Below are 16,009 nucleotides of genomic sequence, written 5' to 3'. Positions count from 1 at the left end.
TGAGAGGGAAAATGGAGTGCTGGATGGAAAGCTACTTCAGAGGAAGAGAGATGAGAACCGTGGTTAAGGACACTAGATCGGAATGGAGAACGGTGGAAAGTGGAGTGCCCCAGGGGTCGGTTTTAGCACCAGTACTCTTCCTAGTCTATATTAATGATATGCCAGAGGGAATAAACAGCTACATGAGCCTGTTTGCGGATGATGCTAACTGCAAAGACATATAAGAAACAGTGAAGACTGCAAGGAGCTGCAAGAAGACCCAAACAAGATTTGGAAATGGAGTCAGAAATGGGAGATGAAAGTCAACGTGAAGAAATGTCATGTTATGGAAATGGGAAAAAGTGTAGAAAGACCAAAATGGACATATAAAATGGGAGATCGTGAAATATTAAAGAAAGTAAATGAAGAGAGAGACCTGGGAGTAATAATGCAAGATTATATGCAACCAGGAAGTCATATAAATCAGATCTTTGGTGATACATATAACATGGTGAGAAATATAGGTATAGCATTCCACTACATGGACAAAGAAATGATGAAAAATTAATAACTACTATGATCAGACCTAAACTAGAATACGCGGAAACAGTGTGGTCTCCATATATGAAGAAACACATAAAAAACTAGAAAGAATACAGAGGATGGCAACAAAAATGGTTCCAGAACTGGAGGGACTGACATATGAAGAGACTAAAGGAAATGGACTTGCCAACACTAGAACAAAGAAGAGAAAAAGGAGACCTAATACAAATATATAGGCTATTGAGTAACATGGAAGAAGTAGATAACGAGAAATTGCTAAGAGAAGAACCTTCCAGCAGGAATACTAGAGGACATAGTAAAAAGTTGAGGAAGGGAAGATGCTCAAGAGACATAAAGAAATATAGCTTCCCACAATGAAATATGGAGGTTTGGAACAGATTAAGTGAAGAAATAGTATCGGCGAAGAGTGTGCAAAGTTTCAAGGAAAAGTTGGATAATTATAGATACGGAGACGGGACCACACGAGCGTAAGCCCAGGCCCTGTAAAATTACAACTAGGTAAATACAACTAGGTAAATACACTGGTAACATTTCTGTGGCTTATGATTCACACAAAGGAGGGAGTTTCCAGCTTAACAGACACTCACAACAGCTCTGGCCCCAGTCAAAGTGAACGTAATAATGCAAGTTATGCCTCCATGAAACATAGGGAAATGGATAAACATGAGAGCTCACAAAGTCAGAAGTGACATCACCTGTTTTTTGTAATAAAAATATACATATATAATGAGTCTGATACCCGCTAAATGGCCGGGTTGCTGCCAGACCAAGGAGGCTATATTAGAGTCTCCTTGTGCCAGATGCACGAACACACCACGTGACTCAGCACGGGGACTTGGAATGTGAATGCTGATGTGACGAACATGCCGGCACACACGTGCTCCTGCCGACTTTGTCTTATTCATGGAAGAAACTATAGACAGACAGCCAGGTATGAACAGGCTGAAGGGCAGGGCAACACTTCCACCCCAGAAGACACAGCCAAGGAGACAACAATCATGGGAAACAAATGTAAAAAGAAGTGTGGGATGGAGAGGAACAAAACCTTCCCGTGTCTGCCCCAAACATTTCAAGTAATGGCCCTTGCCAGGCACACCCAGACCCAGAACACTTTGCCAACAGTGCCTGGGGAAGAGCTCCACACCCAGCATGAAGGGTGTCAGGCAAACCAGGCCACCAACCCCTGGTGTGGGTACAAGTAACACACACACACACACACACACACACACACACACACATGCACGCATGCACGCATGCACACACACACACACACACACACACACAAACAAATGTAAAACAATATAATTATAGAAAAAAAAGTATGGCTTTAGACAAGGGCGTTCATGTGTAACAAACTTATTGAGCTTTTACTCGAGAGTGACGGACATAACACAGGAGAGGGACGGGTGGGTAGGTTGCATGTATTTGGACTTGAAGAAGGTTTTCAACAAAAATCCACATGCAAGACTATTATAGAAGCTGGAAAATAGAGGAGGACTGAAAGGGAAAATTAAAAACTGGTTGTAAAGTTACTTAAAGGGAAGAGAAATGAGAACAGTGGTAAAGGACATGAAATCGGAATGGAGAAATGTAGATAGTGAAGTGCCCCATGGATCAGTACTGTCACCAATACTTTTCCTAGTATATATAAATGACATGCCGAAGAAAGTAAATAGTTACATGAGCTTGTTTGCAGACAATGCAAAACTGCTGAGACACATAAGAAATAGTAAAGACTGAAATTCTGCAAGAGGACCTGAATAAGGTTTGGGACTGGAGTAAGAAATGGGAGACGAAGTTCAATGTGAAGAAATGTCATGTAATAGAAATGGGAAAGAGTGAAGGGAGACCAAAATGGACATGTAGAATGGGAGATGGAGAAATATTAAAAGTTCAAGAAGAGAGATCTGGGAGTGATAATACAAAATAATCAAGTCAGAGAGTCATGTAAATATGATATTCTGAGATATGTATAGAATGGTGAGATATATAGGAATAGCATTCCACTACATGGATAAAGATATGATGAAAAAGATGATTACCACTATGATTAGACCAAAGCTGGAATATGCAGAAACTGTGTGGTCTCCGCATGAGAAGAAACACGAGAAAAAACTAGAAAGAATACAAAGGATGGCAACAAAGATGGTTCCAGAACTGGAGGGATTGTCATATGAAGAAAGGTTAAAGGAAATGGACCTGCCAACACTGGAACAAAGAAGAGAAAGGGGAGACCTAATACTAATTTACAAATTGTGGAATAAAATGGAAGAAGCAGATAATGTGGAGTTGCTACGAAGAGAAGGAAGAAACACCAGCAACACACGAGGACACAGTAATAAATTGAGAAAAGGAAGATGCTTGAGATGTAAAAAAATATACCTTCCTGCAAAGAAACATAGAGGTTTGGAACAGACTAAGTGAGGATGTAGTATCAGCAAAGAGTGTGCACAACTTTAAGGAAAAGCTGGACAAATACAGATATGAAGACAGGACCACACGAGCATAAGCCCAGGCCTTGTAAAATTACAACTAGGTACACACACACACACACACACACACACACACACACACACACACACACACACACACACTTCTTCTTAAATTTTCAAAATTGCAGACACTCTGCAACCTGCCTTTGATTCCCTATCTGGGCCATGTGTTCTGTTCTCCATGCAATACAACGCCCCATCCAGCACCTGCTCTCTCCCACACACGGCAGCACAACACAACACCTCAGAGGTGAATCTTCACGTGTCTCGCAATCTCACCTTTTGTCATAAATCGCTTGCCACAAGCATCACACTGGAACCCTTTGTGGCCACAGTGTCTTATGCCATGTCTCTTCAGCCATGACTTCACAAGGAATCTTTTCCCACAAACTTCACACTCATGGTTTTTTTCACCAGTGTGTGTAAGGGTGTGTTTCTTGAGGTCACCCTTCTGAGTGAAGCTTTTCCCACAAACTTCACATTTATGGTTTCTTTCACCAGTGTGTGTAAGGGTGTGTGTCTGGAGGCTATCCTTCCGATTAAATCTTTTCCCACAAACTTCACACTCATGGTTTTTTTCACCAGTGTGTGTAAGAGTGTGTGTCTGGAGGCTACCCTTCTGAGTGAATCTTTTCCCACAAACTTCACATTTATGTTTTCTTTCACCAGCGTGTGTAAGGGTGTGTGTCTGGAGGTGACCCTTCTGAGTGAAGCTTTTCCCACAAACTTCACATTTATGTTTTCTTTCACCAGTGTGCGTAAGAGTGTGTGTCTGGAGGTTACCCTTCAAACTGAACTTTTTCCCACAAACTTCACATTTATGTTTTCTTTCACCAGTGTGTGTAAGGTGTGTGTCTGGAGGTTACACTTCAAACTGAACTTTTTCCCACAAACTTCACATTTATGGTTTCTTTCACGAGTGTGTGTAAGGATGCGTCTCTTGAGGTCACCCTTCAGATGGAAACGTTTCCCACAAACTTCACATCCATGTTTTTTTCCTCCAGTGTGTGTAAGGGTGTGTGTGTTGAGGTGATCCTTCCCACCCAATCTTTTCCTACAACCTTGAGATTCATGATTTCTTTCACCCGAGTGCGTGGGTGCTTTTGTTGAGGTCACCCTTCCCAGGGAGTCTTTCCTCAAACTCCTGGCACTCATGCTTTCCCTCAGCAGTGTGTGCAAGGCTGTGTCTGATGAACTTGCTCTCAGTCCCAAACTGCCTCACAGTCCTTCCACTCAAACTTTCCCTTTCCTTATGGCTGGAGAAGGCAGCAGCAGCAGCAGGGTGGTGGTGGTGGTGGTGGTTCTTCTGATCGCCCCTGATCCTCACACCAGTGGCAGTCTGCTCTGCTGCTCCTGGCCACTCAGGCTGCTGCCCGGCCTTGCAGCCGAGGGGGCAGCAAGTCTTCCTCACCGCTACTCAGGGACCAAGCAAGCAGGTGAAGGGAAGGATGCACCAAGGAGCAAGGACAGTGAGTGATGAGCACAGCAAGTGTCTCAGACCCTCACTTCAGCACCAGCACCAGCGGTGGACGTCAGGACACACACACACAGAGTCGGGTGCTGTCTTCTGGCCCTGTGCTGCCTACCTCAGACCCTCACTTCAGCACCAGCACCAGCGGTGGACGTCAGGACACACACACACAGAGTCGGGTGCTGTCGACTGGCCCTGGGATGGCCACCTCAGACCGTCACTTCAGCACCAGCGGTGGACGTCAGGACACACACACACAGACTCGGGTGCTGTGTTCTGGCCCTGTGCTGCCCCCCACAGACCCTCACTTCAGCACCAGCGGTGGACGTCAGGACACACACACAGAGTCGGGGGCTGTCTTCTGGCCCTGTGCTGCCCACCTCAGACCCTCACTTCAGCACCAGCGGTGGACGTCAGGGCACACACACACAGAGTCAGGTGCTGTCTTCTGGCCCTGTGCTGCCCACCTCAGACCCTCACTTCAGCACCAGCAGTGGACGTCAGGACACACACACACAGAGTCAGGTGCTGTCTTCTGGCCCTGTGCTGCCCACCTCAGACCCTCACTTCAGCACCAGCGGTGGACGTCAGGACACACACACACAGAGTCAGGTGCAGTCACTTAGCGCTGTCCTCCTCCCAGCATGGTGGACACCACTACCTGGTTTGTAAGAGATGTGTTAATGCAATGACTTGTTCTTTCAAGGTACTGGCACACCCCCTTAACAAACAGTTTATATCACTGAAAAGCTGCTCATCAACCCCTTCGATACGGCCGGGCAGAGAGCGTGGCTCACGGCATATCCGGGCACAGCCGCGGGCAACACCCAGATTTAAGCCATAAAACAAACATAGTCATGCATGCACTTGAGCAGCAACAGTAATAATAATATAAAAATAATGGCAATGTCCCCCCCCCTTTTTTTCCCACCCTCCCGCTCCCTCGTGTAATGCGTATATTATAATGTACATGTGAGTGTGTGGCTGTGTGTTTAAGCACAGGCTCAGTGCCTTTGCCAGGATGTTATGGAATACGTCAGAGCTGATGGCCGTGAGAACACATGCTGAGCTAACGCAAGAATCAGCAAATGATGACTTTCATCAACAGTCATCAACTGGAACCCACACCCTTCCGGACGATCTAACAAGCAAATAAAACGAGTGAGCAACGCGAAGACGGGGGAGAAGCCGAGAGAAGACAGGTGACGGGCAGGCGAGCGGTGCTCCGCCGCCCCGCGCCCTGTGGTGTGGCTGGCTCTCAAATTGTGCGACTCGCTAACGTAAACTGTAAACTTTGTGTACAACTGTTAATATAGTTAAAATTACAATTTGTATTGGTATTGCCCTGTGAGAGAGAGAACTAAAGTGAACTTATAACGGCTACCGCTCGGCCAACTAAAAGGCTATTGTGTTATCTCACCTACTACAATCAACTTGTGAAAGCAGGCAACGGTACACCGGACCTGACGTGAGATAACAGTTCGCGCCTTAAACATTAAAACATAACACTTAACACAAACCACGTTAAAAACAACGCCTAAAAGTCTGAACATAAATAGTGTGCAGCGTGGTTACGAACTACAGGTAACTCTCGATTTACACGAGTATTGCGTTCTTGAAGAGGTCGCGTAAATCAAAAACAATGTAAATCAAACAACAGGTATGTTTCTGTCGAAAAATAAATACTGTACCATATTTTGCGGCGTATAACACGCACCCCAAGCTTTGAAAAAAAAAAACGTTCTTAAAATGCTCAAAAATATGTACGGGTTAAAGAACATTGACAATGTACAGTTTTCCAATATTTATATATTTTAGGTGTAATCTTTACTGCTTGAACTGACAAGTGTCCTTGAGTAAAGCAATGAAAATGGCGGTCGGGCTGGTGTTGTGAGAAATACATCCCCGTACAGACTGATGATGCACAGCTTCTGATATCATAATAAGCATATTATTCCCACCATCACTCGTAGGTTATGACAGACAACTAGGCAAGACACAATTCACGTGGTTCTGGTGACACGCGGCATGCAGCTGTTTGTTGTGTGGTTTCCAAACAATGCAAATGGCGGCCGGGCTGGTGTTGCAAGAATCGTTGAGTAGCGTGGCAGCGTGGGTACTGTATTGTTGTTCAAGTGGCGCGCAGGAAGAACTGAGCTTAGCTGTGGCGCGGCGCCGTGTGAGTCCAGTTGCGTGAGACATATGGTGGCCACTCCATAAAATATCGCGTATAAGTGGAAAAAACTTGTAAATTAAAAATTTATTTAGATTTTGGACCCCGCGTTATTTCAAAAACGCGTAAAACAAACTCGCGTAAATCGAGAGTTACCTGTACTCCGAAGTGTTATATAGGTGTTATCTTTCTCTAATATAACATAACATAAAATGGTGGCTGGTGGCCGCCTCGTCATTAACCACGTTAAAAATAACACTAAAAATCTTAACATAAATGGTGTGCAGCGTGGTTACGAACTACTCCGAATTGTTATATCTCTCTCAACCATAACTTCAGTGACAGTGTGTGAGGGCAGAAACAGTGAAGCGTGTACCTAGCGTTCTGCTGAGGCAGCGCGCGATCTTCCTGCTCCGTGAGATTCAAGTCAGCACCCAGCCACACCCGAGCGCAACGCCCCGCCCCACCCCGCACAACCTGAGCGCCCCGCCTCGCACAACCAAGTTTCCTCGGAGGTGTCTAGGCACTTGTTTCTTCCTACGACACAACTAGTCGTAGGTGCGCACTTTTCTTTGCCAGGCAACTCAAACCTTTGAGGGTGACTGGTGGGCGTATATTGTCTGCCCGCCGCCCCTCCCACCACAGCTACCAGCCGACGGACGGCAGACCCTGCCACCCCTGCATCCTGCCCCAGCCACCGGCGAGGCGAAGGACACGAGCGTGCTGAGTAGTGGGGTATCGAGTTGCTGTCTTCGAGGTTTTTAACACATTTTAGCTGACACTATACATTGATACAGTTTCCGTAATTAAACCACTTGTAACATGATTTCAGGTGCATTGCTATTATTATGTTCACGTGTTTAGGCGTGTGGGGCCGTATCTAATCTATTAGAGTTTTCAGCTGTTGATTTTTCTGGCGTGTGGTTGTTTAATATTTTTCTTGAGTAACATTGTTACGCATTTTATGTATAATCATTCATTTTCTTTTGTGTGTTTTATTGCACAGTGGAGAAGTTTTGTCTTGCTAAGCCTCACTCATTATTCTTTTTTCTCTTTTATAATGCATTTCAAAAGCATCGGGGAGGAGTGAGCACATACTTAGTGGTGAAGGATTATTACTTCACTTACTTCTGCAGCGATATATTTTTTTTCTTTTACCATTTTACTCCTCATTTTACTAGTAACTCTTTTTAATGGCAGAGAAACCTGACCCGAAGTTACAAGCTCTCACTGAGGACTATGAGGGGTGGGTAGAGAGAAATGACAAGTACCGTCACGGATAACGGGAACTGTTCTCACGTAAGGAGTGTAGCAGTCTTCAAAGGGTGCTTGCTCCTCCTTCTACGCTGCATGAGCAACCAAGAGGTATTTACTTACCTTACTAATCCCACTATGGCTTCTGCCCCTAATCACCCGCTAACAGCAACAGCAGTTAGGCCTTTCGCAGGCAGCAAAGGAGGCAGATTATTCGGCCAGGGACTTCTCGTTTCAAAGTGAGATTGTCATGGACATTTCATTCGTGTCAAATCCGGGAGATTAAATATCTCTCAGCCGCTCGAAGGTCAATCCCGGGAACGGGAACGCCGGCCCTCATAAACAGGAGCGCGTTCACAGGACGGAAGGATTATGATGCATTTCGGTCACTTTTTCATGAAACATTTGGGGAAGATGGGCAACACAGCCTCGTAAAAGGGTGTAAATTTTGCTGTGGACACTGTGCAAACGAGTGGCCGTTTTAACGGGCCAGTGGACGCCTATAGGCTATCTACTGATTTGATCTTGTGTTTTAAACAATGCAACTGGACAGATGGAGAAACCATTTCTGCAGCTAATGCTGGATTATTACTAGAGTTCCTTGTGTACATGATTGTCCTTAAAGTTCCTCTTCGACGGAGTGCAGTATCCCTTGACTACAGCCCCACTGGCAACCTACACGGTTTTATCAGCCAACTTTTATGGCACTTAAAATAATTTTGGGTCCTTTTTGATGCTTCTTTTGCCGTCGACACGTTCGTCGGGAAGGGGAGCCTTCGCGACCCTCTGACCTAAACCTTTTTGGGTGTCACCAGCGGTAATCAAAATAAATCCTTGGTGTGTTCTTTTACCCGTGGTTTAGGCAGAAATAGTCAGATATATGGGTGGATGGAAATTTGAGCTTTACGATCTATTTTTTTTAATACACAGAATGTGCATAGTGATCGTCTCCAAAGACTAGCGCCGGCTTAAGGTTCAGCCTGACGCTGCTTTGTGTATCTTTCCACTACACGACTGTAACCTGCATCCTCGCATTTACTAATTTATGTTTGGTTCCTGAGCTTTTGCCTGCATCTTTTTTTCATGCGAGAAGGGGAGTGCTTGAGTAATACTTTTCACTCTAACCCACTATTTTCTGTTATTGCTGAGTTGATGCAAGGCAGTCAGTCTTCTTCATTTAATTGGACCCGTAATAACCGAGGGTGTAGACTAACATAGGGATAGGTATTTTTTAACCTTCAACCTGCTTCTGCTTAAAACAGACTTTTTCTCTGCAATGACAGACTTAACTAAACTTGAGGAGATGCTGTCCCTAACTTTTATTGTAACCAGCATGTGAATATCTGTAAGCTTTGGAAGTATGCAGACAAGTCTTACTTACCCTTTGCTTGACATGCCACTGTTACCCGTTACGGGAATTATTTTTGGCGTCACAGATGTCAGTCATCCACGTTCGTTACGATCGAGGGATAGGTGGAAATTTGTCTTTTTAATATGATGTTTATTAATGCTGGAATTACTTAAACATTAAAACATAACACTGAACACAAACCACGTTAAAAACAACGCTTAAAAGCCGTAACACTCTACCCCAACCCATCCCTCGCTGAATGACTTTGATAAGAAATTGGTTGATGTAGAAATAAATGTATGGAAGAAAGGAAAATGAAAAGGAGAGGAAGTTTCCAAGAAATCCTGAAACAACAAGAAAGGGCAAGAAAAGTGGAGATGGAGCGTGAGGTTGTCCAGGTAATGAGAAACAAGGAAGACTTGGTTCGAATTGGCAGAGAAGAAGAAGAGTGTGATAATCGTGGGTGTTAAGGAGGAGAAAATCCCAATGAAGGCAGAGATATGAAATCCCTGAAGTGAAAGAAACACTGACAAGCTTAGATAAAAGTGCTGGAAGGCTGACAGAGGAGGTGGACGAGGTGACATGACTAGGAAAATATGAGGAAGGGAAAAACAGACCTATCAAGCTGAAGTTAAGGTCACAAATGGCAGCCAAGATCATCTCAAGTCGGAGTGGAATACTAAAAGGGACAGAACATTATAAAGAAACATATATAAGAAAAATATGAGCATGGAGGAAAGAGTTAAGATGAGGGAAACTGTGAACAAAGCAAAGCACAGGAATTAAGAAAGAACAGTCAGAAAAATAAAGAGTTTTTGGAGAGTGTAAAACGACAGAGTGATGAAGTGGTGGATCAGGAAGAGGGAGGAGGAGGCCAAGTAAACACCAACACCACCACCAACAACAAGGAAGAGAAGGGAGCGAAAAAGCTTAGGTCAACATTCACTAATGTCGACGGACTTATATAAGAAAAGCTAGAATTAAAAGACTACCTGAACAGAGCTACACCAGATGTAATGTGCTCCACTGAAACAAAACTAGCACAAGGCCCAGAAGTGGCAGGAACAGAGGAGTGCAATTACACTATATACAGGAAGGCCACAATAGGGAGGAGTGGGGGAGGGGTGATGCTGCTGCTCAAAACAGACTTAAAAGTGATCAAAGTGAGAACAGGACCAGAAAATACAGGAAATCTGAAGTGTTTTATTACAGCTGAAAAACTGTCAGTAATGGTGACATGTGTGCCCCCACACGGACGAGGGAAATGTATAACAACCTGTCAGAAGGTACAAGTAAAGCATTAGAGGATACTATTAGAAATAGCAAGAATGTACATAATTCTAACAGGGGGCTTCAGCTGTAAAAATGTCAACTGGGAAAAGTTTGGAGTGGAAGGTGAAGAAAATACATGGGGAGCTAAAGTTTTGAAATTGTCCACAGAAAACCTCACGACACAGTGGGTGAAGGAAGAGACGAGATTTAGAGGAAAGGATGAACCAGCAAGACTGGACTTAATGTTCACTAACGGAACAGACCTGTTAAGTGAAGAGCAACATGAGTGCCCGCTGGGAAAAAGTGACCATACAAGACTAGATTGGAGGAACTGGGCCTGCCAACACTGGGAGAAAGAAGAGAAACAGGAGACCTGATAGTGCTGTACAGGAACACAAGTGGAATGGACGTGTTGGACAGAAATTATTTAATCAGATGGAAGGGAGGAGGCAACTAAGAGGACACAGCAAGGAGTTGAGGAAGGGGACTTGTTTGAAAGACTTAAAGAAGTACAGTTTTCCACACAGGAGTGTGGATACATGGAGTGGACTTAGCACAGACATTGTTGAAGCATGTGGCAGTGTCCATATAATGAAGGAAAAGTTGGAGAAGCATAGAATGGGAAAAAGGATTGTCTCAGATTGAGGTCAGGCCCTGTATACTACAAATAGGTAAATACATTTTGGTAAATATACACACACACACACACACACACACATCTGCATACCTTCATACAAATACACTCCCTCTCCACAGTTTATAGAAAACAAAACATAATCAGGTTAAGGTTTACTTCATGCACCTTTCCATGTCTTGTCTCCTACTTAACAGCTGCTCTTTGGTTGCCACACGTGTGCTCTGCTAACCTTCCAATAGTAATAGTAATAGTTAAGGTTTACTTCATGCACCTTTCTATGTCTCGTCTGCTACTTAACAGCTGCTCTTTGGTTGCCACACGTGTGCTCTGCTAACCTTCCAGTCTCCCGGAAGTCTGTCACTGGGGGTCAGCGGCTGAATGGTGAGTTGATGCTGCCAAGTGAAAGGGCCAGTCATTTGGTGATTTCTGGAAGGTAAACAATCTCATAACAAAAGTGTCATATTTTGCCCTGAAATAAAGTGTCTCAAAATTATTGGCTACCCTTTCCGCCACAGTCCCCCAAGCCAGCCACCATCTTGACTCGGGTGTAATTCAAGAGGCTTGGCCCTAGGCTTTTCTCCAGCAAGCTTCTAAGGCCTCGGATCATTCACTGGGCAGACGGTGGCTGAGTGGTTAGCGTGCAGGCCCTGCATTCACCGCATTCTGGACAACAAGGGTTTGAATCCGCCGCTACCACCTGGAATTTTTCAGTCACTGCGAGTGGCCTAAGACTACCCACATGCTGCCCTGAAGACCACCCATCAACCCGGACTCTAGAAGAACCGTCCAAGTCATTCAAGAATGAGCTCCGGGGGGCGGCATGAGGCAAGAAAAGGTGGAGCCATGATAAACACATGCCTGCACCAAGACGGGCTCGGGCCGACCACCAGGCCCCTCAAGAAAGCCTACCGGTGCTACAGGGTTTGACATAAAAATTAAATAAATAAAAAAAATCTGTTTACAGGTTTAATTCGTTCCAGAATTTTGCTCACAAACCAAAAAACTCGTAAACCAAAATGAATTTCTCCATTTAAGTTAATGTGAATCCCATTAATGAATCACATATATCGCAAATTTATGAACATAAATATCATCATACATATCTTATACATAATAAGGGTAATTTTTCTTACAAATAGCAATGATAAATAATATAGAATAATAATATAAAAATATGTATATAAGTAACATATATAGTGCTGAAAACACGAAGACCGCACACTAGAGCACAAAGGTAAGCGGATACGGGCGCGGGTGCTGCCTCTGCCAGTGTGCAACGCGGACTGAAGGCGCCGGCACACTAGGCGTTTTCCTCCAACCGATGGGGCTAGGAGCAACCGTGGTTGCCTGTACACCTAAATGGGAGTGAGTTGTTGATGTGGGTAAACACTCCTGTCCTCCCGTCTTTGAAGCCACGATGGTGCCCACAACGGCTTCTTCCTCCATGTAACTGTAGCAACAAGTCCATAGTTTGAGTACCAGCAGCACAAGCCACAGCAGCCCTTACTTTGGCAAGCGACGTCCTGTGGATACAGGGTGACTGATTTGTTTACGTTGTGGATATGGGCGGCCGACCTTGGTCATGTGTGATGCACACTCAGAAAAGTTGGAATTGTGTGTTGCGCCTACCACCAATGCGGTTGGAGGAAAAAGGTCCAGTGCGACACCAGTTTGAGATCCCACTCCCACTGTTTTCCGCTCTGAGCGCTCTCGTCTTGCAGCGAACAAAGGAGACCCACGCTCACGTCTTCGACTTGTACAAAGAGGATGCTCGTACACCAAGTCACCACTTGTAAACCAAGACATTTTTTGTGATTTTTTTTCCTCATAATCAAAACGCTCGTAAACTAAGGCACTCCCAAGCCGAGGTATCACTGTAAAAAACAGGCCAGTTCACTATAAAACACTTTGTGGTGTTTTCTGTGGTTTGTCATCATCAGAAAATTGAGAGCAACTAAAGAATAATTAGTTCTTTGCGTTGTCATTACTATTATGTTATTTACGAATAATGAACGCACTTCCTCTCCACTGAGCCACAAGGGCATTCAACACACAAGTTATCTTGCAGCTGTGCTTTGTGTTGTTGATGGAGGCCTTGTCTCCTCCCTCTCTCTCTCTCTCTCTCTCTCTCTCTCTCTCTCTCTCTCTCTCTCTCTCTCTCTCTCAGTATGGTACATAGTAGGGAGGTATGGCCTCGATACATCTAATAAGAGTGATGCTAAATGTATGATGTATAGGAAAATCTATCCTGTACCTGTACCTTCTCTCTTCCCTTCCCTTCCTCTCTGTACCTCCTCCCTTCCTTTCCCTTCTCTTCCCTTCCTCCCTGTACGTCCTCCCTTCCTCCCTTCCCTTCCCTTCCTCTCTGTACCGGGGAATATTGACCAAAGGGTAGCCAACTAATTTCAAGATGCTGACTGCTAATTTCGGGACAAAATATGCTGCTGTTTATCATGGATAGTATTTTTCTCCGGAAATCACTAAATAATTGACTTTTCAATGCCATTTTGCACCCGTTGCCGCCACCGCAAAATAGCTCGCAGAGGTTCAACTCGGGGGACGAGTGGGAAATCTTTCTTTTTTCGGGGGGGGGGGGGGGCGTCGACAAGGCACACTAACTCAAAGTACTCAGAGGGGGGCATGGACACAGCACAGGGCTCACAAAAGCGGGCAAGGCACACAGGGGCAGCGCGCACGTCTCTCGTCTCTGGCAGCTGGGCTCTATCTCTCCCCCGCGGCACGGCTGGTGGCTCCCGGCACGGCCGCCGCGATGCACCCCACGCCACCGGCCATCACCAGTCCGCGCCCCAAACTAGCACCCCCACACACCAATAACACAAATACCCCCAAAAAATATACCCCCTGGCATAACAATATTATCCCTTGTAGCTCCTCCCTTCCCTTCCCTTCCTCCCTTCCCTTCTCTTCCTCCCTGTACCTCCTCCCTTCCCTTCTCTTCCTCACTGTACCTCCTCCCTTCCCTTCCCTTCCTCCCTGTACCTCCTCTCTTCCCTTCCCTTCCCTTCCTCCCTGTACCTCCTCCTTTCCCTTCCCTTCCCCTCCCTTTCCTCCCTCCGTGTTTCTCCCTTCCCTTCCCTTTCCTCCCTCCCTTTCCTTCCCATTCCTCCCTCCGTGTCTCTCCCTTCCCTTCCCTTTCCTCCCTCCGTGTCTCTCCCTTCCCTTCCCTTTCCTCCCTCCGTGTCTCTCCTTCCCTTCCTTTCCTCCTCCGTGTCTCTCCTTCCTTCCCTTTCCTCCCTCCGTGTCTCTCCCTTCCTTCCTTTCCTCCCTCCGTGTTTCTCCCTTCCCTTCCCTTTCCTCCCTCCCTTTCCTTCCCATTCCTCCCTCCGTGTCTCTCCCTTTCCTTTCGTCCCTCCGTGTCTCTCCCTTCCCTTTCCTTTCGTCCCTCCGTGTCTCTCCCTTTCCTTTCGTCCCTCCGTGTCTCTCCCTTCCCTTTCCTTTCGTCCCGCCGTGACTCTCCCTTCCCTATCCTCCCTCAGTGTCTCTCCCTTTCCTTTCGTCACTCCGTGTCTCTCCCTTCCCTTTCCTCCCTCCGTGTCTCTCCCTTTCCTTTCGTCCCTCCGTGTCTCTCCCTTTCCTCCCTCCGTGTCTCTCCCTTTCCTTTCGTCCCTCCGTGTCTCTCCCTTCCCTTCCCTACCTTCTCCTTCTTCTTGGTCTTCTCCTGAAGGTCGGGGTCGGGGATACACACGAGACTGTGTTTACTCTCTTCTTGCTCTTGCTCTTGCTGTACAGGTGACCCGTTGGAGAGTCAGGCCTTCGTATCGGCACAACCTGTAAAATAAAACAACACAAGCAGTATATATCCATTACAACTCTTCCAATTCCCTATTTCTTGCACCACATCTTTTCAGAAAACTCCTCATGGTTTTTATAAGTCTCTCATTTGCTTCATCACTCAGTCCCAGCAGCAGCAGCATCCATTCCCTCTCTGTCCTTGCAATCCTCCCATTCACATCCCAGCCCACCTCACTCATTGCCACCCTCATCATCTCCGTCCTTTCTCTCCGGTACCTCCCACACACCACATGCCCGACAGTTTCATCCACACCCCTGTCACACATCTGACACACTTTGCTGCGGGACTCAGGCCACCTGTAATTTCTTGCATTCACATTCATACACTGCGCTCGAGCTTGGAAGAGAAGATCCAGGCTTCCATCATACCAGCTGACACACTGCGGGGCTTCCTTTTCCCTGTACCACTCCAAAGTGATCTATCGCTCCATCGCATGTTTCCAGACCGTCTCAGACCTCTCTTCCACTTTCTCACACCCCATTCTAGACCCTCGACCACGTACTGTTCCTGTCAGTCACCTTCCACTCAAAGAAGCGCCTCCCTCCCTCTCTGCTCACGTACCCACCTGACTCTCATACCACTGTCACATACTGTCAAGTCTTACGTTTTTTGCGCGTCTTACAAAATTTCGGTGATTTTCAAGTCTTACGGCGTAAGTTCAAAATCTTACGTTTTTTCTCCGCTTGCGACGTTTTTTTTTTTTTTCAATATATGTTTGATTTAAACAATTGGAAATATATCGTACGCGGCATAATTAGATTCATGTGAGCGTGCTGAGTAACGGTTACTGTTACGGTTAAGGGAGCTTAAGGCGGCTTAATTTACACCTGCCTGGGACAGAAAACCTAAGTTTCAGGATGAAGTGCTTAAGAAAGTGATGTATACTGAAAAGAAAAGTGTGTAGAAGTGAAAAAGAAGAAAAGAGGAACGAAGAAGGAGTACCAAGGGCAGGTCAGGGGTCGTTCGGGCAGCTTGGCCTTTTATTGTATCGGCGCTTCCCTG

The 16,009-nt window shown here is 45.7% G+C and overlaps 1 long non-coding RNA gene across 1 annotated transcript; it reads right to left on the bottom strand.

Annotated features, from left to right (window-relative positions):
• Nucleotides 1–5,020: 5,020 nt before the first annotated feature.
• Nucleotides 5,021–14,976, bottom strand: LOC126989425 (uncharacterized). The gene is made up of 3 exons (XR_007743260.1): nucleotides 14,849–14,976; nucleotides 11,465–11,619; nucleotides 5,021–5,167 (listed from the first exon to the last, which is right to left on the bottom strand). It is a non-coding gene; the product is annotated as an uncharacterized LOC126989425 (long non-coding RNA).
• Between the last annotated feature and the right edge of the window lie 1,033 nt (nucleotides 14,977–16,009).

The sequence above is a fragment of the Eriocheir sinensis genome, unplaced genomic scaffold, assembly GCF_024679095.1.
Source record: "Eriocheir sinensis breed Jianghai 21 unplaced genomic scaffold, ASM2467909v1 Scaffold1167, whole genome shotgun sequence".
Classification (NCBI taxonomy): Eukaryota; Metazoa; Arthropoda; class Malacostraca; order Decapoda; family Varunidae; genus Eriocheir; species Eriocheir sinensis.
Note: the sequence above shows the minus strand (reverse complement) of the source record. Positions and strands in the feature narration are given on the sequence as shown.